Raw genomic sequence first — 27,593 nt, forward strand, 5'->3', positions numbered from 1 at the left:
GTTTGTGGCTCCCTCCTTGTCTTTCTTTTTTTAAAAAATTATTTGCTTTTGACTGGATCAGGTATCATAATTAATTTCACTATTTCTTCCTGGTGAGCTTTGGATTTGTTTCCAATTCTTTGCAATTACAATGACCAATGAGTAATCTTCTCTTTAGGATTATACTCAATTTGAAATCATTTTGTGCTTCAGAATTGGAGGGCACCTTTTAAGACATTAAAATCTCATAAAACTTTTTAGGGGGAATCTCTCCTTATTAGCCTCTACAGCTCACCCCCATGACCCACACAGGGCTTCCTCCATCCTGCCTTCCTCTGTTCCCTGAGGACCTCATCCCATCACACTGTGCTTTTGGTTCTTTATACCTTAGTGTGAATATGCTTGAGGGAGGGGCCCATGCTGCCAAGAGGATGCATTTCAAGCCTTGTCTCTCTAGACAATGTGAAAGGCTCTTAAGAGAATTTCAAGCTCCAACAAATGAGGGGATTCTTTTTCAGGGAAGAGCACCTTGCTGGTCAGCCTAACTGAATCAGGCTGATTCTACTCCAAAATCACTGACATAGACAGGGACAGCAGAAAGAACTCAGAGATGCAGAGAGGTTGTGATTTGCTTAATGTCACCAAAGTATTTAATGGCAGAGTTCAGACCTGACCTGGGGGCCACAAAAGACACCTCTGCCCAAGGTCCACGGAAAGCACAGTCTGTCTGAGCGGGATCCTGGCATCACTGGTTATCTCCCAGGGCCAGTTGTGCACACCAGGCTCGGAGGGGTTTCCCTGGATTCTGAGTGGTTGTACGACTCAAGGACACAGGGTAGGACTGAACTGGACTGGTGAGTGTTTTTTGTTTGGCCAGCACAGTGTTTCTTTTAACATGTTGCCCAGGAAAATGCATAATGCAGAGAGAATAGCATCATAAACAACACACATCCATTCCTCAGTTTCAACTCTTGACCTCTCTGCTTCACCTCTGGAAGCAGAGGTGCTTCCTTGTCCACCCCTGGATTACTTTGAAGCAAATCTAGATATATTATCTCGTTGCAAATAGTCATATATCTCTATCACAAAGAAACTCTTCTACAATCCTATATAAAGGCTTATGCCCCCCAAATTAGAAAGTTTTACAGAAAAAAAGTATTCCAGATTTCTGTCTCCTCCTAAAGACTTGGAAACTCTGTCCACATTGGACTGAAAGATAATCATGGGTTACAACTGAGTGGACACTTCTCGTTAGATAAGGGCGATGATGCCTACTTTGCTGCAGTCCCCACCACTCCCTACTGTACCCTGCCTGGCCAGCTCACCTATACATATCACCTGCCTGGCTCCTCTAAGCATTTAAGTTTTGTACGAAACGGACTTAAAGGAGACAGCAGGAAAGACGTCAACAACTTGAAAAATGTGAAAATCTACTATGAGATAGAACTGTGTTGAAGGCAGTTTGTAAAACTGTTGTAGCCACGGGTTCCAAGAAACAAACTCAATCAGAAGGACAATGCAGATAGTGGAGTGCAGTTTATTATACCAGCGGGCCCAAGGCAGTCTCCTCTTAGCCAAGGACCCCAACCAGTTTCTGTGAAAACCTTATATACCTTAAGTGTATGTGCCCAAACCCACCTCCCCAAATTCCCTGAAACTAGTCTGAACAAAAAAGAAAGATACAAAGTTAACCCATGATTCATATGCCTTAAGCCTAGATAGTTAACAGTGGACAATTATCAATAGGCCTGTGGTCATACCCCAATAAGCGTAATAGAATTTATGATTCTTTTCAGTTACACAGATAATTAGGGTATTCTTTTAGGTGAAGGAGAGTCTAGGTACAAGCCCTGGGGCTCTCCCATCCAGATGAGGGTCTGGTTTTTCCAGTTGGTATGTCATTTCCATACGTACTGGGCATATAGCTCAAAGTCCACAGTCCAGCCCAAGATGGAGTCCTGCTTTCAAGACAGAGCCTGTTCTGTCTGTTTCCTCCTTCAAAACCACATGAGATAAAAGGCATTCTGAAAGGAAGCCTGACAAGTAGAGACATAATCAATTTGAAAATTTTGTTTAGAGGGACCAGGGTGGAAGCAGCGGGTAGTAGAGACAACATACTACATGCCATTCTTATCCACAGACTTTTTCTCCCAGTAGGTGGGACTTATCCCTGTTTCACAGATGAGGAAACTGAGACAAAGAGAAGTTAAACAAGCTTCACAAGGCCACTCAGGTAACAAGCAGCAGGATTAGAATTCAAACCTGGAGGTTGTCTGGCTCTAACATGAAGCATCTTCACCATAAGCCTAGGTCCTTTAAAGAGGCTCAGGAAAGAGAACATGACAAAGTGATGGGGCCCAGGGGAGTGGAGATGCCACATGAGGACTTTGGAGGCTGTCAAGGGCCTCAAGGAAGGATGGGAGCCCAGGAGCAGGAGTAGAAGAGGGGGCTGCCCTGAGGCTGCAGAGAGCACCTGGGAAGAGGTACTTTCTGAGGCTGTGGGAGGCAAAGGTCAAGGTTACCACTGTTTTCTGCCTGTGGTGGGCAGGAGGTGGAGGCCTTCTGCTTGGCCTGCTCAGGTGAGCAGAAGGTTTATCCTCGAGAACAGGTGGGATTCCCTTTGATCCCTGGGGCCCCCAGAATCCCCAGCCAGGGTTTGGGGACTGTGTAGGAGCTTGGGCTGCAGTCCAGCCACCCTCCTTCACTCTCCTGGTTCTTTCCTGTCTCAGGACTGGGCACATACCACTTCTTCCTCTTAGCAGCTGCCAATCTGTTCCTGTAACTTCTTCCTCTTAGAAGCTGCCAATTGTCAGGACCAACCAAACACAATCCCACCTGAAGGAGCGGTGCTGAAGAAGAATAAGGAAAAAGAAGACTCAGAAATAAAGTGGGGGCCAGGGGGCTGATGCCATTTGCAGGCAAAAGCCCAGATCCTAATCCTACCATGCCTTTTATTGTTAACAATTACTTCCTTGTTCATGCTCTAGAGATATCTGTTCTGTACAATCTCAGATCGGGGATAAAGATACACAATGCACAGTCCTCAATGTCAAACCTTCAGGCCTTTCATGACTTTGTTTAGCACTTTGGCTAGTGATGCCCTTTCTCAGCAATTCCCTCAAGGCTCTGGTTAAGGGAACAGTCACTAATAGTTTTCCATCAGTCACATCAGTACTTCAACATCTTCTTCTCAAGATGTTTTTCCACGCTGTACTTTTTACTGCTCCCAGCCCTTCACCTGGGGGTGATGAGAAAGTTATTCTTATTTTTCAAAGAAGCCCAGTTAATTATAATACAGGTCTGTGTATAGCATATTCCCTACATATCTCCCTTTTTTACTTTTTGAAGCTTATTTTTGGTGATTATTTGTTGGTCCTTTATCGGACTGGAACCTGGTGGCCTGGAGTCGATGATGAGAGAGTGAAAGAAGGAAAGAGGCTAATATTCCCTGGGTTACACAGCTGGCTTTCACGCTCCAGGGAATCAGCCAGAAATAGAGAGATAGAGAAATAGAGATATAAATAGAAACAGAAATAGAGAGATAAATAATTTTTTACTTGTAACTTTAGTGTGTGATGTGCTCATTTGACTATATCTTGTGTCTGTGGATTATAAGGAATACCTGTAATATGTTTAATAGAAAAAGATTGTAAAAATTGTTTAAAGTGTCTAGAAATATAGGCAGGGCCATTGTCTATTTTAATAGAACTAGGAGTTTGTGGTGGAGGTTTCTATACTTTTTAATACAAAAACTGAATATATAGAGTCAGAGACTATATAATGGGGTAAGGATGTAGGCAAATAACTTGAATAAGAGCATATAATTCATTTTGTTGAGCAGAATGAAATTTAGTATAAAAGACTTTCTATATTTTAAGAGACCAGAATGAAGCTTTGGTGTTTTTAGTCCCATCTATATAAAAGAAATGTGAGAAATGATAAATTCAGTGTTTTTGAAGAAATTCCACAGCTTACCAAAAGGATAATGAAATGAAATTTCTCCAAAATATTTTAGAAAAGCTAATTGGAAATCGGTAGAAGTTTGTAATGTGTTCTCAAATTGAGATTTATTTGTAATAAAGTTTTATTAAAGTATAAAGGAGATAGAGAAAGCCTCTGACATAGGCATCAGAAGGGGGCAGAAAGAGTGCCCCCCTGCTAGTCTTTAGCCAGGTGTCATATAACTACTAGCAATCTGCTAATTAGAGAAAGGAAATGTCTCAAAACTGAAGAGAATAGCACCAGGCCCCTCACCCACAACATGCATTTTGAGATAACCTTGGCACCAGGTGAGTTGTCCCAGGCCACAAAATGATTGACATGAATCTTGAAGAAAGGCAGGTTTCCAAGCAAATACAGTTTCATTAACATAGTTTAAGAGAACATTTGCATGAGTAAAACATACCGGTTTGTCAAGTCGGTTCTGAGTCTTAGGCAGAACCAACTTGAAGACAGAGTCTGGGGTAAATGTATAGCACATTAAGATAGCTTAAGACAAACATTTCCGTAAGAAAAATACATTGGTTAACTCAGGGTTTGAGAATAATTAACTTCAAGTGAAACCAGGTGTCATTATGGCAACACAGTATTTTAAGAGAAATCTCCTTTTAAATTTGTATAGAGAAAGAAAAAAAAAGAAATATCTCTAGTTTGTTTCCTCCTGCCACTTAAGAGAGATAAAAATGTCTGACACTTGCAGCCTATTTTCTCCATTTGGAGACCCCTGGCCTTCCTGCCTATTACGACAAACTAGATCTGCCAAGTAAAAGACCGAAGGTTTGTGGGGGCAGGGGCCCAAAAAGTCCTGTAGGTATTCTAGAGGGGACTGTTTGAGGGTAAAGGAGAAAGTCATTCAGGGCTGGTATATCATTGGCAGCACTGCCGGATGTTGAGGGTTTGAGAGAAAAGATGGAATTTGCCCCTGGTTTTTGTTGAAGGGGACCTGGGCGGGGGGTGGGGGGGGTCTCCTACTTGGAGTTTCCCTGAATAGATTTCCCTTCAATATTAAATTTAGATTTACACTCTTTGGCCCAATGCATTTCTCTATGGCAGCGAGGGCACATTTTTGGAGGTTTTTTTATTAGCTTTCTTAGGACAGTCCCTTTTTAAATGGTTTTTATCTCCACATGTAAAGCATCCTTCATTTTCTTTTCTTAAGGCAGCAACCATTGTTTCAGCTAGCCTTTACATCTTTTGAGTTTCTGATCTTACACGGCGACAAGCCTTCAAATAATCAAAAATAGTCCCTGTCTCACGAATTGGAGCTATAGTCTTTTGACATACTTGATTTGCATTTTCATAAGCAAGTAATTTTTTTTTTAGTTGTCTTTTAGCTTTTTTCTTTTTCTCTTTTTCAAATACAGTATGGGAATAGCAGTTTCTAGAGACTTTGGGATTTGTGCCCACTGGCAGGGAAAGAGCGCTTGGAGCAACTAGGGCAGGATTAGTAGGAAAATTCTGAAATATCTTATGTTGTTCTAATTGGGCCTTTTGTAAGTCTTCATCGTCTAATTCATATTCATGTAATGAGTGTTCTGCCTATTGCCGAATATCAGGAGGGCTAGAATTACCTTGTAATGGCAGAATCATGGCTTCCAGGAGAGCGCATAAGGGCCAGAAATCTATCAGAATATTTTTTCCCTGCCTGACAGCTCGTTCAACATTCTCTTTGACCCAATTCCAAATTTCTAAATCGAAACTACCTTCATCAGGGAACCAAGGGTTACATTCAGCCACTGCCTGAAGGCAAGCCTCTATTCGCTGACGTGAAACCAAAAATCCCTGAACTTTAAATAAGTGATAAAGTAAAGTAGAAAAGTGAGGGGGCTTTCCAGCCGATTGACCCATGTCTTAGTACTTACCAGCCTCAATAGGCCCTCTGGGGTCACTCCGTCCGAATCTGCCACGTGTACCAGAGTCCCTGTTCCTGGGCGCCACTTGTTGGTTCTTTATTGGACTGGAACCTGGTGGTCTGGATTCAACAATGAGAGAGTGAAAAAGGAAAGAGGCTAATATTCCCTGGGTTATGCAGCTGGCTTTCACGCTCGAGGGAATCAGCCAGAAATAGAGAGAGGGAGAGAGAGAGAGAGAGAGAGAGAGAGAGAGAGAGAGAGAGAAAGAAAGAAAGAAAGACACAGGGACCCAAGCTCTGATGGAGCAAAGGTGTTTTAATCAACATGGTGTGGGCATATATACTGTCTTACAAAGATAAAGACTAAAATTCCAGACTTACAAAACATAAGGCGATCCTTATCAAACAGAGAAAGTCATAAACAATCACTTTTACTGGATGATTCACAAAAAGGAAGAGGGTACTTATCACCGTATTGAAAAACTAACGAAGGACATGCCTGGATTCCTCAGCCCCGGGAAAGGCGTGCCTCTCTTCTTAATTCCTGAATATGCAGGAATTAATAAGGGCCAGAGGATTCCTGACAGATCCAAAACAGCACACAGGAAGCCTCCTGTTAAATGCTTCCTGACCATTATTGGTGATCATAGAAGCCAAAGCGATAATTGCTAATTGCTGTTGTTGTCCCTCGACTTTTTAAAAAAATGTTAACTGGAGGCTAATTACTTTACAATATTGTGGTGGTTTTTGCTATACATTCACATGAATCAGCCATGGGTGTACGTGTGTTCCCCATCCTGACCCTCCTCCCACCTCCCTCCCCATCCCATCCCTCAGGGTCGTCCCAGTGCACCAGCCCTGAGCACCCTGTCTCATGGATCCAACCTGGACTGGCAATCTATTCCACATATGATAATATATATGTTTCAACGCTATTATCTCAAATCATCCCACCCTCGCCTTCTCCCACAGAGTCTAAAAGTCTGTTCTTTACATCTGTGTCTCTTTTGCTGTCTGGCATATAGGGTCATCATTACCATCTTTCTAAATTCCATATGTATGCATTAATATACTGTTTTGGTGTTTTTCTTTCTGACTTACTTCTCTCTGTTTAATAGGCGCCAGTTTCATCCACCTCATTAGAACTGATTCAAATGCATTCTTTTTAATAGTTGAGTAATATTGCATTCTGTATATGTACCACAGCTTTCTTATCCATTCACCTGCTGATGGACATCTAGGTTGCTTCCATGTCCTGTCCCTCGACTTTCTTGGTGATTGGACGCCAGACGTGGTAGTTACCACAGATAACATAGCCAGGAACAAGGTAGCCGAGGTCAAAGGCTGTCCCTGTTCTTTGACCAGTTTTTCCCCTTCAATGGTCAATTTCTTCAATTGACCCCACGTGGGCAGTTTGGCTTTGTTGGTCCTGGGAACCGGTTTGGGGCAGTTGCTGTTTTCCCCATCACTGGCGGCTCTCTGTGAGGGTCCATGTCGAACCATGTCCTCTTCTTTCCTTTCTTTGACATGCCTTCCTGGTACCCAGTGGTGTTGTCCATCATCTGAAGTGACAAGAGCATAACCTCATCCTTTCTTAAGTCTATGTCCCTTACACCAATTGTTCATAGCCTTTTCCCACCATACGGGAGTATTATCTGCAATCATTTGACCAGGAGTATAATTTTCACTAAGAAGAGTGTTCCGAAAATGCAATGTTGCTGCTGGTGTTGTATGGGCCAATCTTTTTTTTTTTTTTTTTTAATTTTTTATTGTAGTGATTTTTGCCATACATTGACATGAATCAGCCATGGATTTACATGTGTTACCCATCCCGATCCCCCCTCCTGCCTCCCTCTCCATTCCATCCCTCTGGGTCTACATCCCTCTGGTGTTGTATGAGCCAATCTTAAATATAAAAAATTTAAAGTAAATAAAGCTTGGGCTAATTTCTCTTTTGGTGTCATCAATATGCCATACTTTTCTCCCCCTTTCTGTTTAAATAGCATATTCTTTAGAGTACAATGAGTGTGTAATAGCCTGGCCTTGAAAATTATATGAAATACCTGTAGAATGAGAAATGTTCCAATCAGATAAAAATTTTGCAAAACCATGACTCACATATGCAGGGCCATTATCAGTTTTAACATGTTTTGTATGCCCATGTAAGAAAAGGCTTGCAAAAAATGTGAGATAACATGAGCAGATGTTTCTCCAGAATGAGCAGAAGCATAAATCATGCACGAATAAATATCCACAGAAACATGAACAGCTCCCAGACGTCCAAAAGAAGGGACATGAGTAACATCAGTCTGCCAAATATCACTGGGATAAAGGCCTCTGGGATTAACCCCTGTAGTTATAGGAACGTGGTGAGTAAGAGTACATGTGGGGCAAGCAGAAACAATATCTCGGGCTTCTTGCCTGGATAATTGAAATTTATTCATCAAACCATGTGTATTTGTATGTGTGAGTTGATGAAATGCATAAGGAGTAAGAAAAGCAATTAACAAAGAATCAGTGGAATCATTGCCCTTTGCCAATGGTCCAGGCAAATTAGAATGAGATCTGATACATGTGATGTTAAAAGGGGCAGAATGAAGCCTTGCTATATTTTGTAATTGAGATAATATTGTGTAATAATAGATGATTTAGAAGAAGCCTTTGGTAGGGATATGGTTTCAATAATTTGTGTTATCCATACAGCATATTGAGACTCTGATACAATATTTAATGCTATAGAAACACTCTGTAATAAGGTAGCAATATCCTCTGTTGAACAGAGGCTAGGGTAGATTGCCAAATCTTTGTTGTGGGTCCAGTATAACCAGGTTTGAGAGTTTTATTTGTGTCAGTAAAATACACAGGAGCATTAGCAAGAGAAATTTTTTTAGTAACAATAGGAATTATCCATTTGTGTTTAGCAGTAATAGTCATCAAAGGTGATTTTGGAAAATGGTTATGAACCTCACCTATGAAATCAGCAATGGCAATTTGCCAATCCATTCTGGTAACAATTAATCTATGGATTTGATCATTAGTGAAAGGAAGAACAACTTCATACAGATCATAACCAGAAAGTTGTATACATCTGGATCTCATTTTTGAAACAAGAAAGGAAACAAGCATTATGTAAGTAGTCATTATTTTCTTAGGAGTGTGGAATAAAAATCTCCATTCAAGGATACCCCATGGTTGCCATAATATTCCTATAGGGGAATCTAGAGTAGGAAGAATAAGTAAAGAAATTGGTACAGTCAAATCTACTTATTTAATTTGTCTTTGCTATATAGCTTGATTTACAAGATCCAATTCCTGTTTAGCCTGTTCTGTTAGTAACTGGGGGCTATTTAAATCAGAGTCTCCTTATAGGATTTGAAATAGGTGGGTCAAGGAATGATTAGGAATTCCTAAAGATGGTCACAACCAATCTATATCTCCTAATAAGTTCTGAGAATCATTTAAAGTTTTTAAGGAATCAGTTCAAATTTGTATTTTTTGTGATTTAATAATAGTTCTTGGCAATATATATCCTAAATAGGTATATGGTTCCTGCTCTTGTAATTTATCAACAGCAATATGTAACTTATATTCTTTTAATTTAATCTCTGTATTTAAGAAAATATTTTGAAATTTCTCAGCAGAAGGAGAAGCTAAAAGAAGGTCATCCATATAACAGATAATATAAGCATGAGGGAATTCTTTTCTAATAAATTCAAGTGGATGGGAGATATATAATTGACATAATGTAGGACTATTGTAGGTATGTGGCTAATGTAGGACTAATGTAAGTATGTGGCAGTAACTTCCAGCAATATCGAGACATTGGTTGTTTATTATTAATTGATGGTACAGTAAAACCAAAATGGAGAGCATCAGATTCTTGTAGAGGAATAGTATAAAAACAATTCTAAGATCAATGATTTTTATTTCCCAATTTTGTGGTATCATAGAAGGTGATGGAATGCCTGGTTGTAAAGCAACCATAGGTTTGATTATAGCACTAATTTTCTTAAATCAGTTAACATTCTCCATTTCCCAGACTTCTTAATAACAGAGATGGGAGAATTCCAAGGACTAGTAGTTGAGGCAATATGATTAAGAGATAATTGTTCCTCTACTGGCTCTTCAAGAGCCTGTAACTTTTCATGTGATAGGGGCCACTGCTCTGTCCAAATAGGCTCATCAGATTTCCATGTCAATTTAAGTGCTGTTTTTTGTTGTTCGGCAGTGGCCCCCACTAAAGAGCCTGTGTATTTTTTTTCATTTATTTTTATTAGTTGGAGGCTAATTACTTTACAATATTGTAGTGGTTTTTGCCATACATTGACATGAATCAGCCATGGATTTACATGTGTTCCCCATTCCAATCCCCCCTCCCACCGCCCTCCCCATCCCATCCCTCTGGGTCTTCCCAGTGCACCAGCCCTGAGCACTTGTCTCATGCATCCAACCTGGGCTGGTGATCTGTTTCACCCTTGATAGTATACTTGTTTCAATACTGTTCTCTCAGAACATCCCGCCCTCGCCTTCTCCCACAGAGTCTAAAAGTCTGTTCTGTACATCTGTGTCTCTTCTTCTGTTTTGCATATAGGGTTATCATAACCATCTTTTTAAATTCCATATATACACGTTAGTATACTGTATTGGTCTTTATCTTTCTGGCTTACTTCACTCTGTATAATGGGCTCCAGTTTCATCCATCTCATTAGAACTGATTCAAATGAATTCTTTTTAATGGCTGAGTAATATTCCATTGTGTGTATGTACCATAGCTTCCTTATCCATTCATCTGCTGATGGGCATCTAGGTTGCTTCCATGTCCTGGCAATTGTAAACAGTGCTGTGATGAACATTGGGGTGCACGTGTCTCTTTCAGATCTAGTTTCCTTGGTGTGTATGCCCAGGAGTGGGATTGCTGGGTCATATGGCAGTTCTATTTCTAGGTTTTTAAGGAATCTCCACACTGTTCTCCATAGTGGCTGTACTAGTTTGCACTCCCACCAACAGTGTAAGAGGGTTCCCTTTTCTCCACATCCTCTTCAGCATTTATTGCTTGTAGACTTTTGGATAGCAGCCATCCTGACTGGCGTGTAATGGTACCTCATTGTGGTTTTGATTTGCATTTCTCTGATGATGAGTGATGTTTAGCATCTTTTCATGTGTTTGTTAGCCATCTGTATGTCTTCTTTGGAGAACTGTCTGTTTAGTTCTTTGGCCCATTTTTTGATTGGGTCATTTATTTTTCTGGAATTGAGCTGCAGGAGTTGCTTGTATATTTTTGAGATTAATCCTTTGACTGTTGGCTTCGTTTGCTATTATTTTCTCCCATTCTGAGGGCTGTCTTTTCACTTTGCTTATAGTTTCCTTTGTAGTGCAAAAGCTTTTAAGTTTCATTAGGTCCCATTTGTTTATTTTTGCTTTTATTTCCAATATTCTGGGAGGTGGGTCATAGAGGATCCTGCTGTGATTTATGTCGGAGAGTGTTTTGCCTATGTTCTCCTCTAGGAGTTTTATAGTTTCTGGTCTTACATTTAGATCTTTAATCCATTTTGAGTTTATTTTTGTGTATGGTGTTAGAAAGTGTTCTAGTTTCATTCTTTTACAAGTGGTTGATCAGTTTTCCCAGCACCACTTGTTAAAGAGGTTGTTTTTTTTCCATTGTATATCCTTGCCGCCTTTGTCGAAGATAAGGTGTCCATAAGTACGTGGATTTATCTCTGGGCTTTCTATTCTGTTCCATTGATCTATATTTCTGTCTTTGTGCCAGTACCATACTGTCTTGATGACTGTGGCTTGGTAGTAGAGCCTTAAGTCAGGCAGGTTGATTCCTCCAGTTTCATTCTTCTTTCTCAAGATTGCTTTGGCTATTCGAGGTTTTTTTGTATTTCCATACAAATTGTGAAATTATTTGTTCTAGTTCTGTGAAAAATACCATTGGTAGCTTAATAGCGATTGCATTGAATCTATAGATTGCTTTGGGTAGTATAGCCATTTTCACAATATTGATTCTTCCAATCCATGAACACGGTATATTTTTCCATCTATTTGTGTCCTCTTTGATTTCTCTCATGTGTTTTATCAGTTCAGTTCAATCGCTCAGTCGTGTCTGACTCTGCGACCCCATGAATGGCAGCACGCCAGGCCTCCCTGTCCATCACAAACTCCCGGAGCTTACTCAAACTCATGCCCATCAAGTAAGTAATGCCATCCAGCCATCTCATCCTCTGTCGTCCCCTTCTCCTCCTGCCCCCAATCCCTCCCAGCATCAGGGTCTTTTCCAATGAGTCAACTCTTCGCATCAGGTGGCCAAAGTATTGGAGTTTCAGCTTCAGCATCAGTCCTTCCCCTGAACACCCAGGACTGATCTCCTTCAGGACGGACTGGTTGGATCTCCTTGCAGTCCAAGGGACTCTCAAGAGTCTTCTCCAACACCACAGTTCAAAAGCATCAATTTTTCGATGCTCAGCTTTCTTTACAGTCCAACTCTCACATCCATACATGACCCCTGGAAAAACCATAGCCTTGACTAGACAGACCTTTGTTGGCAAAGTAATGTCTCTGCTTTTTAATATGCTATCTAGGTTGGTCATAACTTTCCTTCCAAGGAGTAAGCGTCTTTTAATTTCATGGCTGCAGTCACCATCTGCAGTGATTTTGGAGCCCAAAAAAATAAAGTCTGACACTGTTTCCACTGTCTCCCCATCTATTTCCCATGAGGTGATGGGACCAGGTGCCCTGATCTTAGTTTTCTGAATGTTGAGCTTTAAGCCAACTTTTCACTTTCCTCTTTCACTTTCATCAAGAGATTTTTTAGTTCCTCTTCACTTTCTGCCATAACTGAGGTTATTGATATTTCTCCCGGCAATCTTAATTCCAGCTTGTGCTTCTTCCAGCCCAGCATTTCTCATGATGTACTCTGCATATAAGTTAAATAAGCAGGGTGACAATATACAGCCTTCACGTACTCCTTTTCCTATTTGGAACCAGTCTGTTGTTCCATGTCCAGTTCTAACTGTTGCTTCCTGACCTGCATACAGGTTTCTCAAGAGGCAGGTCAGGTGGTCTGGTATTCCCATCTCCTACAGAATTTTCCACAGCTTATTGTGGTGTATAGTTTTCTATATATAGGTCTTTCATTTCTTTAGGTGGATATACTGCTAAGTATTTTATTCTTTTTGTTGCTGTGGTGAATGGTATTGTTTCCTTAATTTCTCTTTCTGCTTTCTCATTGTTAGTGTATAGGAATGCAAGGGATTTCTGTGTGTTAATTTTATATCCTGCAACTTTATTGTATTCATTGATTAGCTCTAGTAATTTTCTGGTAGAGTCTTTAGGGTTTCCTATGTAGAGGATCATGTCGTCTGCAAACAGTGAGAGTTTTACTTCTTCTTTTCCTATCTGGATTCCTTGTATTTCTTTTTCTACTCTGATTGCTGTGGCCAACACGTCCAAAACTATGTTGAAGAGTAGTGGTGAGAGTGGGCACCCTTGTCTTGTTCCTGACTTTAAGGGAAATGCTTTCAATTGTTCACCATTGAGGATAATGTTTGCTGTGGGTTTGTCATATATAGCTTTTATTATGTTCAGGTATGTTCCTTCTATGCCTGCTTTCTGGAGAGTTTTTATCATAAATGGATGTTGAATTTTGTCAAAGGCTTTTCCTGCATCTATTGAGATAATCATATGGGTTTTATCTTTCAATTTGTTAATGTGGTGTATTACATTGATTGATTTGCGGATATTAAAGAATCCTTGCATTCCTGGGTAAAGCCCACTTGGTCATGATGTATGATCTTTTTAATATGTTGTTGGATTTTGTTTGCTAGAATTTTGTTAAGGATTTTTGCATCTATGTTCATCAGTGATATTGGCCTGTAGTTTTCTTTTTTTGTGGCATCTTTGTCTGGTTTTGGTATTAGGGTGATGGTGGCCTCATAGAATGACTTTGGAAGTTTGCCTTCTGCAATTTTCTGGAAGAGTTTGAGTAAGATAAGTGTTAGCTGTTCTCTAAATCTTTGGTAGAATTCAGCTGTGAAGCCATCTGGTCCTGGGCTTTTGTTTGCTGGAAGATTTCTGATTACAGTTTCGATTTCCATGCTGTGATGGGTCTGTTAAGATCTTCTATTTCTTCCTGGTTCAGTTTTGGAAAGTTATACTTTTCTAGGAATTTGTCCATTTCTTCCAAGTTGTCCATTTTATTGGCATATAGCTGCTGGTAGTAGTCTTTTATGATCCTTTGTATTTCAGAGTTGTCTGTTGTGATCTCTCCATTTTCATTTCTAAATTTGTTGATTTGGTTCTTCTCCCTTTGTTTCTTGATGAGTCTGGCTAACGGTTTGTCAATTTTATTTACCTTTTCAAAAAACCAGCTTTTAGCTTTGTTGATTTTTGCTATGGTCCCTCTTGTTTCTGTTGCATTTATTTCTGCCCTAATTTTTAAGATTTTTTTCCTTCTACTAACCCTGGGGTTCTTCATTTCTTCCTTCTCTAGTTGCTTTAGGTGTAGAATTAGGTTATTTATTTGACTTTTTTATTGTTTCTTGAGGTAAGCCTCAAGAAACCTATGAACCTTCAAACCTTGCTATGAACCTTCCCCTTAGCACTGCTTTTACAGTGAACCATAGGTTTTGGGTTGTTGTGTTTTCATTTTTATTCATTTCTATGCATATTTTGATTCCTTTTTTGATTTCTTCTATGATTTGTTGGTTATTCAGAAGCGTGTTATTTAGCCTTCATATGTTGGAATTTTTAATAGTTTTTTTTCCTGTAATTGAGATCTAATCTTACTGCATTGTGGTCAGAAAAGATGACTGCAGTGATTTCAATTTTTTTGAATTTACCAAGGCTAGATTTATGGTCTAGGATGTGATCTATTCTGGAGAAGGTTCCGTGTGCACTTGAGAAAAAGGTGAGATTGGTTGTTTTGGGGTGAAATGTCCTATAGATATCAATTAGGCCTGGCTGGACCATTGTGTCATTTAAAGTTTGTGTTTCCTTGTTAATTTTCTGTTTAGTTGACCTGTCCATAGGTGTGAGTGGGGTATTAATGTCTCCCACTATTATTGTGTTATTGTTAATTTCCCTCTTCATTCTTGTTAGCATTTGCCTTACATATTGTGGTGCTCCTATGTTGGGTGCATATATATTTATAATTGTTATATCTTCTTCTTGGATTGGTCCTTTGATCATTATGTAGTGTCCTTCTTTGTCTCTTTTCACAGCCTTTATTTTGAAGTCTATTTTATCTGATATAAGTATTGTGACTCCTGCTTTCTTTTGGTCTCCGTTTGTGTGAAATGTTTTTTTCCAGCCCTTCACTTTCAGTCTGTATGTGTCCCTTGCTTTGAGGTGGGTCTCTTGTAGACAGCATATATAGTGGTCTTGCTTTTGTATCCATTCAGCCAGTCTTTGTTTTTTGGTTGGGGCATTCAATCCATTTACATTTAAGGTAATTATTGATTAAGAATGGTCCCATTGCCATTTGCTTTGTTGTTTTGGGTTCACGTTCATACAAGCTTTCTGTGTTTCCTGTCTAGAGAAGATCCTTTAGCATTTGTTGAAGAGCTGGTTTGGTGATGCTGAATTCTCTCAACTTTTGCTTGTCTGTAAAGCTTTTGTATTCTCCTTCATATCTGAATGAGATCCTTGCTGGGTACAGTAATCTGGGTTGTAGGTTGTTCTCTTTCATTACTTTAAGTATGTCCTGCCATTCCCTTCTGGCCTGAAGAGTTTCTATTGAAAGATCAGCTGTTATCCTTATGGGAATGCCCTTGTGTGTTATTTGTTGTTTCTCCCTTGCTGCTTTTAATATTTGTTCTTTGTGTTTGATCTTTTTAATTTGACTAATATGTGTCTTGGGGTGTTTCGCCTTGGGTTTATCCTGTTTGGGACTCTCTGGGTTTCTTGGACTTGGGTGGCTATTTCCTTCCCCATTTTAGGGAAGTTTTCAGCTATTATCTCCTCGAGTATCTTCTCATGGCCTTTCTTTTTGTCTTCTTCTTCTGGGACTCCTATGATTTGAATGTTGGGGTGTTTCCCATTGTCCCAGAGGTCCCTGAGGTTGTCCTCATTTCTTTTAATACTTTTTTCTTTTTTCCTCTCTGCTTCATTTATTTCCAACATTTTATCTTCTACCTCACTTATCCTATCTTCTGCCTCCGTTATTCTACTGTTGGTTCCCTCCAGAGTGTTTTTTTATCTCATTTATTACATTATTAATTTTAATTGATTCTTTTTTATTTCTTCTAAGTCCTTGTTAAACATCTCTTGCATCCTCTCAATCCTTGTCTCCAGGTTATTTATCTGTAACTCTATTTTGTTTTCAAGATTTTGGATCATTTTTATTATCATTATTCTAAATTCTTTTTCAGGTAGATTCCCTATCTTCTCCTCTTTTGTTTGGCTTGGTGGGCATTTTTCATGTTCCTTTACTTGCTGGGTATTTCTCTGCCTTTTCATCTTATTTAGATTGCTGTGTTTGGGGTGGCCTTTCTGTATTCTGGTAGTCTGTGGTTCCTTTTTATTGTGGAGGTTTCTCCCAGTGGGTGGGGCTGGATGTTTGGCTTGTCAAGGTTTGCTGGTTAGGGAAGCTTGTGTCGGTGTTCTGGTGGGTGAAGCTGGATTTCTTCTCTCTGGAGTGCAATGGAATGTCCAGTAGTGAGTTTTGAGATGGGTCTGTGGGTTTGGTATGACTTTGAGTAGCCTGTATATTGACGCTCAGGGCTATGTCCCTGCGTTGCTAGAGAATTTGCGTGGTATGTCGTGCTCTGGAACTTATTGGCTCTTGGGTGGTGATTGGTTTCAGTGTAGGTATGGAGGCTTTTGGATGATCTCTTATTAATTAATGTTCCCTGTAGTCAGGAGTTCTCTGGTGTTCTCAGGTTTTGGGCTTAAGCCTCTTGCCTCTGGATTTCAGTTTTATTCTTCCAGTAGCCTCAAGACTTCTCCATCCATACAGCACTGATAATAAAACTTCTAGGTTAATGGTGAAAGGATTCTCCACAGTGAGGGACACCCAGAGAGGTTCACAGAGTTACATGAAGAAGAGTAGAGGGAGGAAGGAGATAGAGGTGAGCATGAGGAGAAAAAGGGGGATTCAAGAGAGGAGAGACAGATCTAAGTTGTACTCTGTTCTCTAAGTGTTCTCCACAGCCCAGAACACCCATAGAGATTCACAGAATTGGGTTGAGAAGAGAAGGGGGAGGGAGGAAATAGAGGTGATCTGGGGAAGAAAAAGGAGAATCAAAAGGGGGAGAGAGTGATCAAACCAGTAATCACACTCCTGAGTAAAAATGGGTATTGAAGGTTGGATTCTTAAATGTCCAAAATTGATATCAAATACTGAAAAACAAAGATTAAAAATCTAGAGTAGAGGTTAGACTCTTAAAAATACAATATTAAAAAACCACAAAAACACAAGAAATTTAAGAAATATATACGAAGTTTGCTTTAAAAATAGGGTCCTTTTTTTTTTTGCCAGGTTATAGTGGGTTATAAAAATGAAAATTAAGGAGTAATAGAGGAGTAATAGAGGATTTTGAAAAAAAAAAAGAAAGAAAAAAAATTTTTTAATTAAAAAAATAATAACTGTAAAAATATATCTAGGAATTTCTCTGGAGCTGTAGCTATTGTGGGCAGTGTGGGTTCAGTTCAGTTTCAGATAGCTCCTTGTTCCAGCTTACACTTCTCGATATCTATAGGCCCCTTCTGGTGTACTCGGTGTTAACTACAGGGATTTTAATCTGTTGCACCTGTCACTTCTAAAGCGGTTCCCTTTTGTTTATTTGGCTTCTGTTTGCAGGTCTCTACAGTGTCTAATTTCTGCCCTGACACAGGCGGGCAGAGGTGGTCTCTTGTTTAGGTTCGCTTGTTCAGTCATGCTGCGGGGAGGGAGGGGCGCTGCAGACAAATGTCCCTGGCCTGTATGGGGAGCACTCGCAGTGTTCCGGCCACACCGGGTTTGTCCCTGCTCTCGGCGTGTGTGCTTTCCCGGTTTACACTGCTCAGGCTCCAGGCTGCTCTCCAGGGAGCAGGCCCTGAGTTGCGTGCACTTTCCAGGCCTAAGCCCCTCAGATTCAGGTTTTTGGGTACCCCACAAAGACGCAGCCTCGGTTGGGCCTGCGTTTTGTGCCTTCCCCTCCCGAGCAGCTCAGGAAGCCAGGAGCTTGAGGAGTGCACTGTCCCTGGGTGCAGTGCGCCTTATCCCCTCCGCAGTTCCAGCCTCAGTTTCTGGGAGCGCCCGGCCGGGTGCACCTTGTGTCCCTTCTGGAAAGCTGATTTCTGGCTGCGACCCTCTCGGCAGATGTCGACCATCCAGAATCTCAGGAAGTCTTTGGTTAGAGACTGGAAGCCTATTTGCTGTTTGGTAGGGGATGCCGTCTCTGGGGCCGAGTTTGCCCCTTTCCCCTCCTGCCTGCCTCCTGCCCCCAGCGGGGGCTGGGCCAGTCCGCTGCCAGCTAGCTCTTCTCTGGTATTCACTCAGTCCTTCGTTCTGGGAATGGGCAGGTAGTGCCTAAGTTTAGGGCTTTTCCCAGGTTAATTCTCTCTTTCTTGCTATCCCACAGTTTAAGTTGCTATCTCACGTTAGCTCCCTCCGATTGCCCTCAGGGCTTTCAGGCTCTGTCCTTACCCTAAGCAATGCCGCCCGCTCCTCTCTCTTCAGCCCCCACTTGCTGGTGGCGGATGCGAGCATCTGGGGTACTTTTCTGCTGCGAGTTGTTTTTAGGCATGTGATCTGTGGGTTTTATTTATTTTCCCTCCCAGTTAGGTTGCCCTCCAAGATTCGAAAACTTCCCCCAGACCCGCCAGTGCGAGGGTTTCCTGGTGTTTGGAAACTTCCTCTATTAAGACTCCCTTCCCGGGATGGATCTCCGTCCCTAACTCTATTGTCTCTCTTTTTATCTTTTATATTTTGTCCTACCTCCTTTCGAAGACAATGGGCTGCTTTTCTGGGTGTCTGATGTCCTCTGCTAGCGATCAGAAGTTGTTTTGTGCAGTTTGCTCAGCGTTCAAATGATCTTTCGATGAATTTGTGGGGGAGAAAGTGGTCTCCCCGTCCTATTCCTCCACCATCTTAGTTCCCTCCCTCAAGCCTGTGTATTTTGAACAGGATTGTATCCCATATTTGCCTTAATTTGTTTAGCTTGAGAAGATATAGTAAGAATTGTTATATAAGCTCCCTATTGTATCAGTAGATCTTGTCCCCATAAATTAATAGGATATCTGCAATTAAAGGTTGTAAAGTTGCAGGTTGTTGTTCAGGACCTGAACAGGTCAAAATATTAGTATTTTTTTTGAATATTTTGCATAGTTACAATTCCAGTTAACATAATAGGAACATCTGTTAAAGGCCAAGAAATCGGTCAATGCTTTTTAAATATTATAGAAACATCAGCTCCAGTATCTACAAGTCCTGAAAATTGCTTATTATTAATATATACAGACAATGTGGGTCTAGAATCAGATACAAAAGTTTGCCAATATATCTGTTTTCCTGTACTTCCAAATTCCCCAGTTCTTTTAACATGAGATTTACTAGTAGTGATATAAGTTAATAATAACAATTGAGCAGTACGATCTCCTTTTATTATTTGATAAGGATACTCTGTTTTCATGATAATAGAAATTTTGCCCTCATAATCTTCGTCTATAATCCCCATTAAGACTAGAACTCTCTTACTTGTTAAACTACTGCATCCTAATAATAATCCCACACTTCCTTTAGGTATTGGACCTTTAATTTCAGTAGGGATTTTATAAATTCCCATAGCTGGCATAAGAGGTAAATTATCAATGGTGGGGATATCTAATGCTGCACTCCCGGATGTTGCAGGAAGGAGGTTGGCAACCCAGGTTTATGGTTTGGAAGGGCTGGATGTGGTTGCTGTTTGCTGGCTGGGTACACAAAAGGAGTAGCATTCCAGGTTTCTTGAGAGCTCATATTGTCTGACGGGCCCTGAGTGGGGCCCTTCTTCCAGTTTCCCGACAAAGGGGATGCATTTTTACGAAATTTAGATCTACACTGATTAGCCCAATGATTGCCTTTATTACAGCGAGGGCATAATCCAGGTGTTTTTCATTTGTGGGAGTAGGCTTCAGTTCAGTTCAGTTCAGTTCAGTTCAGTCACTCAGTCATGTCCAACTCTTTGTGACCCCATGACCCACAGCACGCCAGGCCTCCCTGTCCATCACCAACTCCCGGAGTTTACTCAAACCCATGTGCATTGCATTGGTGATGCCACCAACCATCTCATCCTCTGTCATCCCCTTCTCCTCCCACCTTCAATCTTCAGCATCAGGGTCTTTTCAAATGAGTCAGCTCTTTGCATCAGGTGGCCAAAGTATTGGAGTTTCAGCTACAGTGTCAGTCCTTCCAATGAACCCCCAGGACTGATTTCCTTTAGGATGGACTGGTTGGATCTCCTTGCAGTCCAAGGGACTCTCAAGAGTCTTCTCCAATACCACATTTCAAAAGCATCAATTCTTCAGCACTCAGCTTTCTTTATAGTCCAACTTTCACATACATACACGACCACTGAAAAAACCAAAGCCTTGACTGGACAGACCTTTGTTGACGAAGTAATGTCTCTGCTTTTTAATATGCTGTCTAGGTTGGTCATAACTTTCCTTCCAAGGGAGTAGGCTTATTAGGTGTATTTTTATTAGTCTTGCAATTTTTCTGCACATGTCCTCTATTACCACAACTGAAACATATAACCTGCTGATTCACTTGTTTCAAGTCCATAATGGCTTGAGCCAACAATTGCATCTTATAGGGTTCTGATTCAATATCATGACAAATCTTAATATAATCTTCTAGAGGCTTTCCTTGTGCTTTGAGAGGCTGTATAACCTTTTGATACTCTGAATTTGCATTATCATAGGCAAGCATCAGTAATAACATATCCCTTAATTCAGTTTGAGCAATAGTTCTCACCAGATTTTGTTTTAATCGGGTGATAAAATCAGTATAAGTTTCTCCATTAGATTGTTTTACATTAACAAAAGAAGGATGAGACTGTCCCGGGTGGCTAACCTTTTCCCATGCCCTAAGACAAATAAATCTAATTTGACTTATAAGTTGGTCATCAAACTGTAGTTGTCTCTGACTCCCTTGATATGCCCCTGACCCCATTAATTGCTCCACAGTAATATTAAGAGGAGGATTAGCAGCTGCATTTCTTTGAGCCTGTTGAGAGGCTTCATCTTGCCACCATGTTCAGAATTGTAAAAATTCTGAAGTGGATAAGCAAGTTCTAGCAATCATTTTCCAATCATATGGAATGAGTCATTCAGACTGAGCCAACTCCTGAATAAGACCCGTGGTGTAAGGGAAAGTAGTTCCATATTGTGTGCATGCCTGTTTAATCTCCTTAATAGTTTTGAAAGAAAGAGAGGAGTATGTTCAAATTGTACTCCACCTTGTGGAAGTTGAGCGTTAAGGGGCACCTCAGTCACGATGACAGGCAAAAGCATCAAGGTCACCTTCCCGCCTTGCTGCTTGTATAGCTTGCTGAAAAAGTGAGAGAGTAGGTGCAGATGTCTTTGGTATTGTGACCACGGCTCTAAATGCCCCATCACCCCATGGTGTATTGGGATCTAGTGAAGGAGCTTCCTGAACTATAGGGGCTCCGACCAAGGAGCTGAAGGCTGTGAGACTGGTGATAAAGGGAAAGCTTCAGGATGGTGTCCAGTTTAACATGAGACTTAGGACTAAAAAATTGAGCCTCTCTCCCCTTCCAAAGGATTATATTTCCCTTTATCTGGATTTTCATAAATATGAGGCAGCCAGACAGGTGACTCCTGAGATACAGGAGGAGCAGGAGTGTCAGATTCTGAATCAGAAGAGTCAAACCGTTCAGATTGTAAAGGAGCCAAAGGAATATAAATAAAGTTACACAGAGATCACACACTTACAGGAATGTGTTCCTCAGACTGATAGGCTCTACGCAAACAAAGCATTACTTCTTTCCACTCATTAAGACACAAAGTCCCTTTTTCTGGATCCAACCAGTAACAGTGCTTATGAATTGCCTGAAATAATTTCCGAGAAGTTCTCTTCTTTCACTTTCACTCCAGAGCTACGGTAGTAAAGGTTTTTAGAAGCACAATATAGTCAGCATGCTTAGAAGGTGATTGCCCCATTGTGTCCCTGATTGACAAATCCATGGGAGTGTACTCACCAAGTGCTTCCACTGTCCTCTGATCTCTTGGCTGGAATTCCCCGAGTCTTCTGGCACTGTCAAAAAAAGCCTCAAAAGCTACTTGCTCCCTCGGGACCCTGTGCAGGCGCCAAATGTCAGGACCAGCCCAACAATGAACTGACCTGAGGGAGCAGTGTCACAGAAGAATAAGGAAAAAGAAGACTCAGAAATAAAGTGCGGGTCGCGGGCTGATGCCATTTGCAGGCAAAAGCCCAGATCCTACTCCTAGCATGCTTTTATTATTAACATCTACTTCCTTGTTTGTGCTCTAGAGATATCTGTTCTTTACAATCTCAGATCGGGGATAAAGATACACAATGCACAGTCCTCAATGTCAAACCTTCAGGCCTTTCATGACTTTGTTTAGCCCTTTGGCTAATGACACCCTTTCTCAGCAACTCCCTCAAGGCTCTGGTTAAGGGAACAGTCATTAATGGTGTCCCATCAGTCACATCAGTACTTCAACACCTTGTTTTCCAGATGTCTTTCCACGCTGTACTTTTACTGCTCCCAGCCCTTCACCTACGGGCCATGAGAAAGTCATTCTTATTTTTCAAAGAAGCCCTGTTTGTTAATTACAGTACAGGCCTGTGCATAGCCTGTTCCCCACACCAGTCTGACCCTGTCACATCCTCTCAGAGCCTGAGGGGCTCCTTCTCTCAACCTCAGAATATCTGTGTAACTTCCTCACTCCAGGCCTGGAAGGTCCGTGGAGCTGAGCCTCCTCTCACAGCTGCACTTGGCCCCTAGCCTGGTACCCCATACCCAGGCCCACGCTGAAGGGGATGGAGAGAAGGAGGCAGGCTCACAATTAGGCAAATTAAATAAGTAGTCTTGTTCAGGCTTCAGAGACAAAGCAGAACAGGCCTCTGACCTTGCTGCTAAGCTGTCTGGACACTGCCCTGACCGTGAGAGCCCTGACTGCTTGCTCTGAGGGCAAGACCTGTGGCACCATAGATAAGACAGTGGACAAGTCTTGAAACTGCTGAGCACTTGGACAGGAGCCCAGGTCAACCAAGCCCCAGGCTTAATTAACAATATTCTAAGTTTCATAAGATAAAGCAATGGTATTAACATGAAACCAGAGCTGCAGTTTGCTCACAGATTGATGATGACATCAGTTTGTGTCCTGGGATTGTAAGTGGGAACCCCAAACTGCAACCTTTGAACTCTCACCCATGGTGCGGACACGCTGCCTGGGACCTTTTCCCAACTGGGACTCCAGATGTGTTGTATCACAGGACTTGCCAGCGCTCTTTGAGTCTGGATGTCAAAACCCAATTGGGTGATGTATCTTCTGCTGTTTCTATTTCTCTTTTCTTTTAATGTTAGTAAATTGAAGCTAAGCTAGATACTTCTCTAAAAATATTGGTATTATTTATTTGTATATAATGAGTGGCTTATTTTGTGAACAAATCCTTTGAACCTGAGATGAAAGTGAAAACTTTCAGCAAAACACCCACTGACCACCATCTTCTCCCCACAGCCTCTGTCCTTCACAGGGGTGATAGTAGGGGTTCTCCAGGATGGACACAGGGTCATCATCACTAGGACTGTTCTTCCCTCAGGCAGAAATAGGCACTGGAAATTGTTGTCTCTCAGCCTCACCCCTGAGTGAACCACAATGCTGTCAGCTCAGGATGGTCCACCCAGCATCCTCTGAGCACCCGCACATGGGATGGGAAGGGCTGGCCATGCCAACAAGATCCCTGTGACCTGCAATAGCATCCAGGGCACCATTAGCCAGACTCTCCAGAGACAGGGAGGGATGGAGGCTCATGGTTAGAGAGGGAAGCAGGCCAGCCCAGAGGCGGAGTTCTGGGGCTGAACTTCATACAAGATGACCCAGAGTTATAGAAACATCAACTTGTTCTCTTTACTACACCTACCCTCATCTACTTCAGAAACCTCATTTGAGGTGACCTGGACATAATTAAACTTGTCATCAAAGTTGTAATTTGATCTCTTTCAATTATAAGGTGTTTGCTGGAAAGACATTAAAATCAATTTGAAAATATAAATATCTCAGGTCTGTTTCCCATCCCCCGCATTCCCGAGGGGCCTATCTGGGAACAGAGGAGGGCCTGCACATATTCTCAGAGTTAGGAGGGTGCTCAGGTGTTCATGCAGCGCTGGCTGAACTCTGCTGAGCTCTGGGTGGCAGGGAGACCTGGGACCTGTGCCCCGTATGGATGGGGTCCACATGGGCTGCACCCTGAGGTCCGCACTGTCCACCGAGGCCCCTCTGGATGCATGGTCTCTCCTGAAACCTCTCTGTCCAATTCCAGCGGCTTCCGTCCCTGCTGGTCCTCTCATCACTTTGCATGGGGCTTGGGACCTTCTGGATCCTTCCAGGCCCCTCACCCCAGAACCCTACCTTCACATGTCCATTCTAGATGACTTCCTCTGCCGCTGACTCCCCTGCCCACTGACCCGGCCACACTGACCATGGGACTCTGAGAGCCCTGAGTGCCCCCAGGGGACTCGGAAGGAAGTGAGGCACAGAGTTCCCCAGAAGCCCTCCCAGCAGGGGAATCCGCACCTTGATTCTGAACTTCCATCCCTCTCCCTTCCTCTCCTTCTGCTGACCCTTCCTCCCAGCACGGGAGCACTTTCTACTCCCACTCTGTCTAATAGAGCCTGTCTCTACCTCCGAGGGTCCCCCTTCTGATGGGAGCTGCTGTTCTCTCCTTCCCTGGGGCAGAATTTTCAAAGGAACACAGCCATGAAGCTGGAGGGTGGCAAAGGGAAAATTACTCTCAGATATTTCAGAAACACTATTCTTCACTTTAAGAGGAACAGGGACTTCGATTTTCTCACTCTAGAGTCACTTGGAGTGTCCTTTCCTTTCTGTATTCCCAGAGGGGTAGTTAGGCCCAAATTTACACCAGTTCCTGAGGGCCCTGCTGGCCAAGAGCTCACATAGCTCCCTGGTGTTCAGGATGCATCCATAAATCACCCCCTGAGTGAAAAAATGAAAAGTGAAAGTTAGTCATGTCCGACTCTTTGTGACCCCGTGGACCGTATAGTCCATGGAATTCTCCAGGCCAGAATACTGGAGTGAGTAGCCTTTCCCTTCTCCAGGGCATCTTCCCAACTCAGGGAACAAACCCAGGTCTCCTGCATTGCAGGTGGATTCTTTACCAGCTGAGCTATGAGGGAAGCCTCACCCTCTTAGGCGAGAAAGCAAAGGGCTCTCAAAGCTTCCCTGAAGCCCAGTGGTCAGGATTCCATGCTTGCTCTGCAGAGTGCAAGGATTCGATCCCTGGTAGAGAAACTAAAATCTGGCAAGTCAATGCACAAAAAAACAGAAACAAAAAACAGGATCTACAGGTAGAATGTCGATGAAGTGCCACTCTTGGGTGAGGTACTCTCTGATTTCCCTCTCCCATAAGTTTGCTGTGGACCTTAAAACCAACTCTGGGGACGACATTGCCTTCTACTTCAACCCTTGGTTTGAAGATTACAGCAGCAGCTATGTGATCTGCAACACGAGGCAGGAAGGAAAATGGGGTAATGAGGAGAGGATTTGTGAGATGCCCTTCCAGAGGAGGGAGTAAGTTTGAGCTCTGCTTCCAGGCCGAGAGCTTGGAATTCAAGGTGAATTGGAACTGTCCTCTCTTCGCTTCAACTACCTGTTCCTCAGCCCAATCAGACCCAGTGAGCAGCCTTTAACTAGTCAGGTGAGAAACATCTTTGTAGAGAGAACTATTTCCTTATAAGACGGCAGTCTCCTGACACACCTTCACCTGCATCTACAGGCACACCTATTACTTTTACCCCAGAAATAAGCACTAGATAAGTCACCGTGGTGCTTTTTGGCTTCCTGGGTGTTCAGAGTTCAAGTTATTTCCATTGCTCTGTGTAGCCCTTCTTCCCCTCCAGGTCCCTGGGAACATTACGTTTTCTGTTGCCTTGTTGCTGCCTTTATGCTGGTGTTATTAATGGCTTAGCCTTACAGGACATTGCACATTGCTTTTGCAAGCAGAACACTGTTTCTGGGCTTAGGTAGGTGGAGGGGAGAGTGTCTATCTGTGTCTGTGCTTCTCTGTGTGAACACGAATGTCCCCACCCCCTCATCATGCAGTGTGACCTCACCTCTCCTCTGCTCCCCACCAACATTTGTTGGTATATTTCAGTATGCGTATTTCAGTAATACCCCAAGTTAGCCAGGACTAGAAAGATAAACCTACTGTGATAAACCAACAACCAGAAGAATTAAAAAGCCAAGAACTAAATCCATGTAGAGATTGTGTTTGGATGCCCTTTGGGTCCCAAACATGTTCCTGTAACTGGCGCAGCTCTGAAGGCTGATGCCTGGGCCTACAGGGAATAAACATGAAAACTAGACTCAGGTTTAAAGTTCTTGTAGCAGGTGTCTCAGAGACTCAGGTGTCCTCCCACCTGGCCTGGGAACCTTCCTGACATGTGCTCACATCTCGATAGGTGATGCTGTATGGGGACCTCTTAACCCAGCACAAACACTGCATGCTCTTCAATGATGTCAACACCATCTACATCACAGGTGCCATGTCTACAGATGTTTCCAGGTCAGTCTGCCCACCCAATACCTGTCCGTGGGGCTAGGTTTGGGGTCCCATTCTTTGTGCCCAAGGTCTGCTGCATGAACCCAGAGATGTCAACCAGTCTCCTATCCAGGTGACTCGGGGATACGCCTCTAGCTCCCCTGTCCTGTCCTTGTGTCGCTGTCTCTATCTGGGACACCCGCTCAGTCTCCTAGACTCCTTGACCATGCATCTCTCTTTCTATCCCCACTCTGCTTAGGAGGCCGTGTGGTTGTAGAAAGAACCCGGGCTTGGGAATCAAACTGAATCCAGCTCAAATCCCCAGCTCTGCCATTCTTACCAGCTCGGGGGATCTTAGACAGGTGACTTCACCTCTCCCAGCCTCAGTTTCCTTACCTGTGGAAGGAGCATGGTCTCTGCTGTCCCACGGGTCTTTGTGTGAGTTCAGTGAGGCGATACATGTCAGGAGGCACAGAATAGCCTCTCTGGGCCCCACCTGAGTCTATCTGACCCTCCCAGTGTTTTCAAATTGTTGAATATCTACAATTCAAAAAGGTCAGGAGGTCAGGAGCAGTTTGCAAGATGAAAGAGTTCTGGAGCTGCCTGGTGGTGGTGTTGGTTCCACAGCTATGGGAGTTGACTCTGTACCATTAAACTGTATAGTTAAACATACTTAGATGGTCAGTTTTATGTCATGTGTGTTTCACCACCATTTAGGGGAAAAAATGGTCAGGCAGATGCTTCTTCCTCCTGAATATGGAGAGGGCTCAGGATACAGGTTTCCTCCAGGGTGCTGGTCAGAATTTCTAGACTGGCTGATTAAGCCTACATTCCTGGGGAAGATCAAAGCTATTGTTAGATCTGATGTTAACCTAGGTTTGCTATCATGGGCTTTAGCAAAAGTGACACCATTTTGAGCCTATGGTTTTCTCTTTCACTATTCCCCACTTTGTAAGGGATTTGATTTAGGTCATAGCTGAATGGTCTAGTGGTTTTCCCTACTTTCTTCAATTTAAGTCTGAATTTGGCAATAAG

The 27,593-nt window shown here is 42.4% G+C and overlaps 1 long non-coding RNA gene across 1 annotated transcript; it reads right to left on the reverse strand.

Annotated features, from left to right (window-relative positions):
- Window positions 1-1,681: 1,681 nt before the first annotated feature.
- LOC133055903 (uncharacterized) lies at window positions 1,682-22,241 on the reverse strand. The gene is made up of 4 exons (XR_009692711.1): window positions 22,012-22,241; window positions 5,841-5,950; window positions 2,723-2,828; window positions 1,682-2,015 (listed from the first exon to the last, which is right to left on the reverse strand). It is a non-coding gene; the product is annotated as an uncharacterized LOC133055903 (long non-coding RNA).
- Between the last annotated feature and the right edge of the window lie 5,352 nt (window positions 22,242-27,593).

The sequence above is a fragment of the Dama dama genome, chromosome 5 (genome assembly GCF_033118175.1).
Source record: "Dama dama isolate Ldn47 chromosome 5, ASM3311817v1, whole genome shotgun sequence".
Classification (NCBI taxonomy): Eukaryota; Metazoa; Chordata; class Mammalia; order Artiodactyla; family Cervidae; genus Dama; species Dama dama.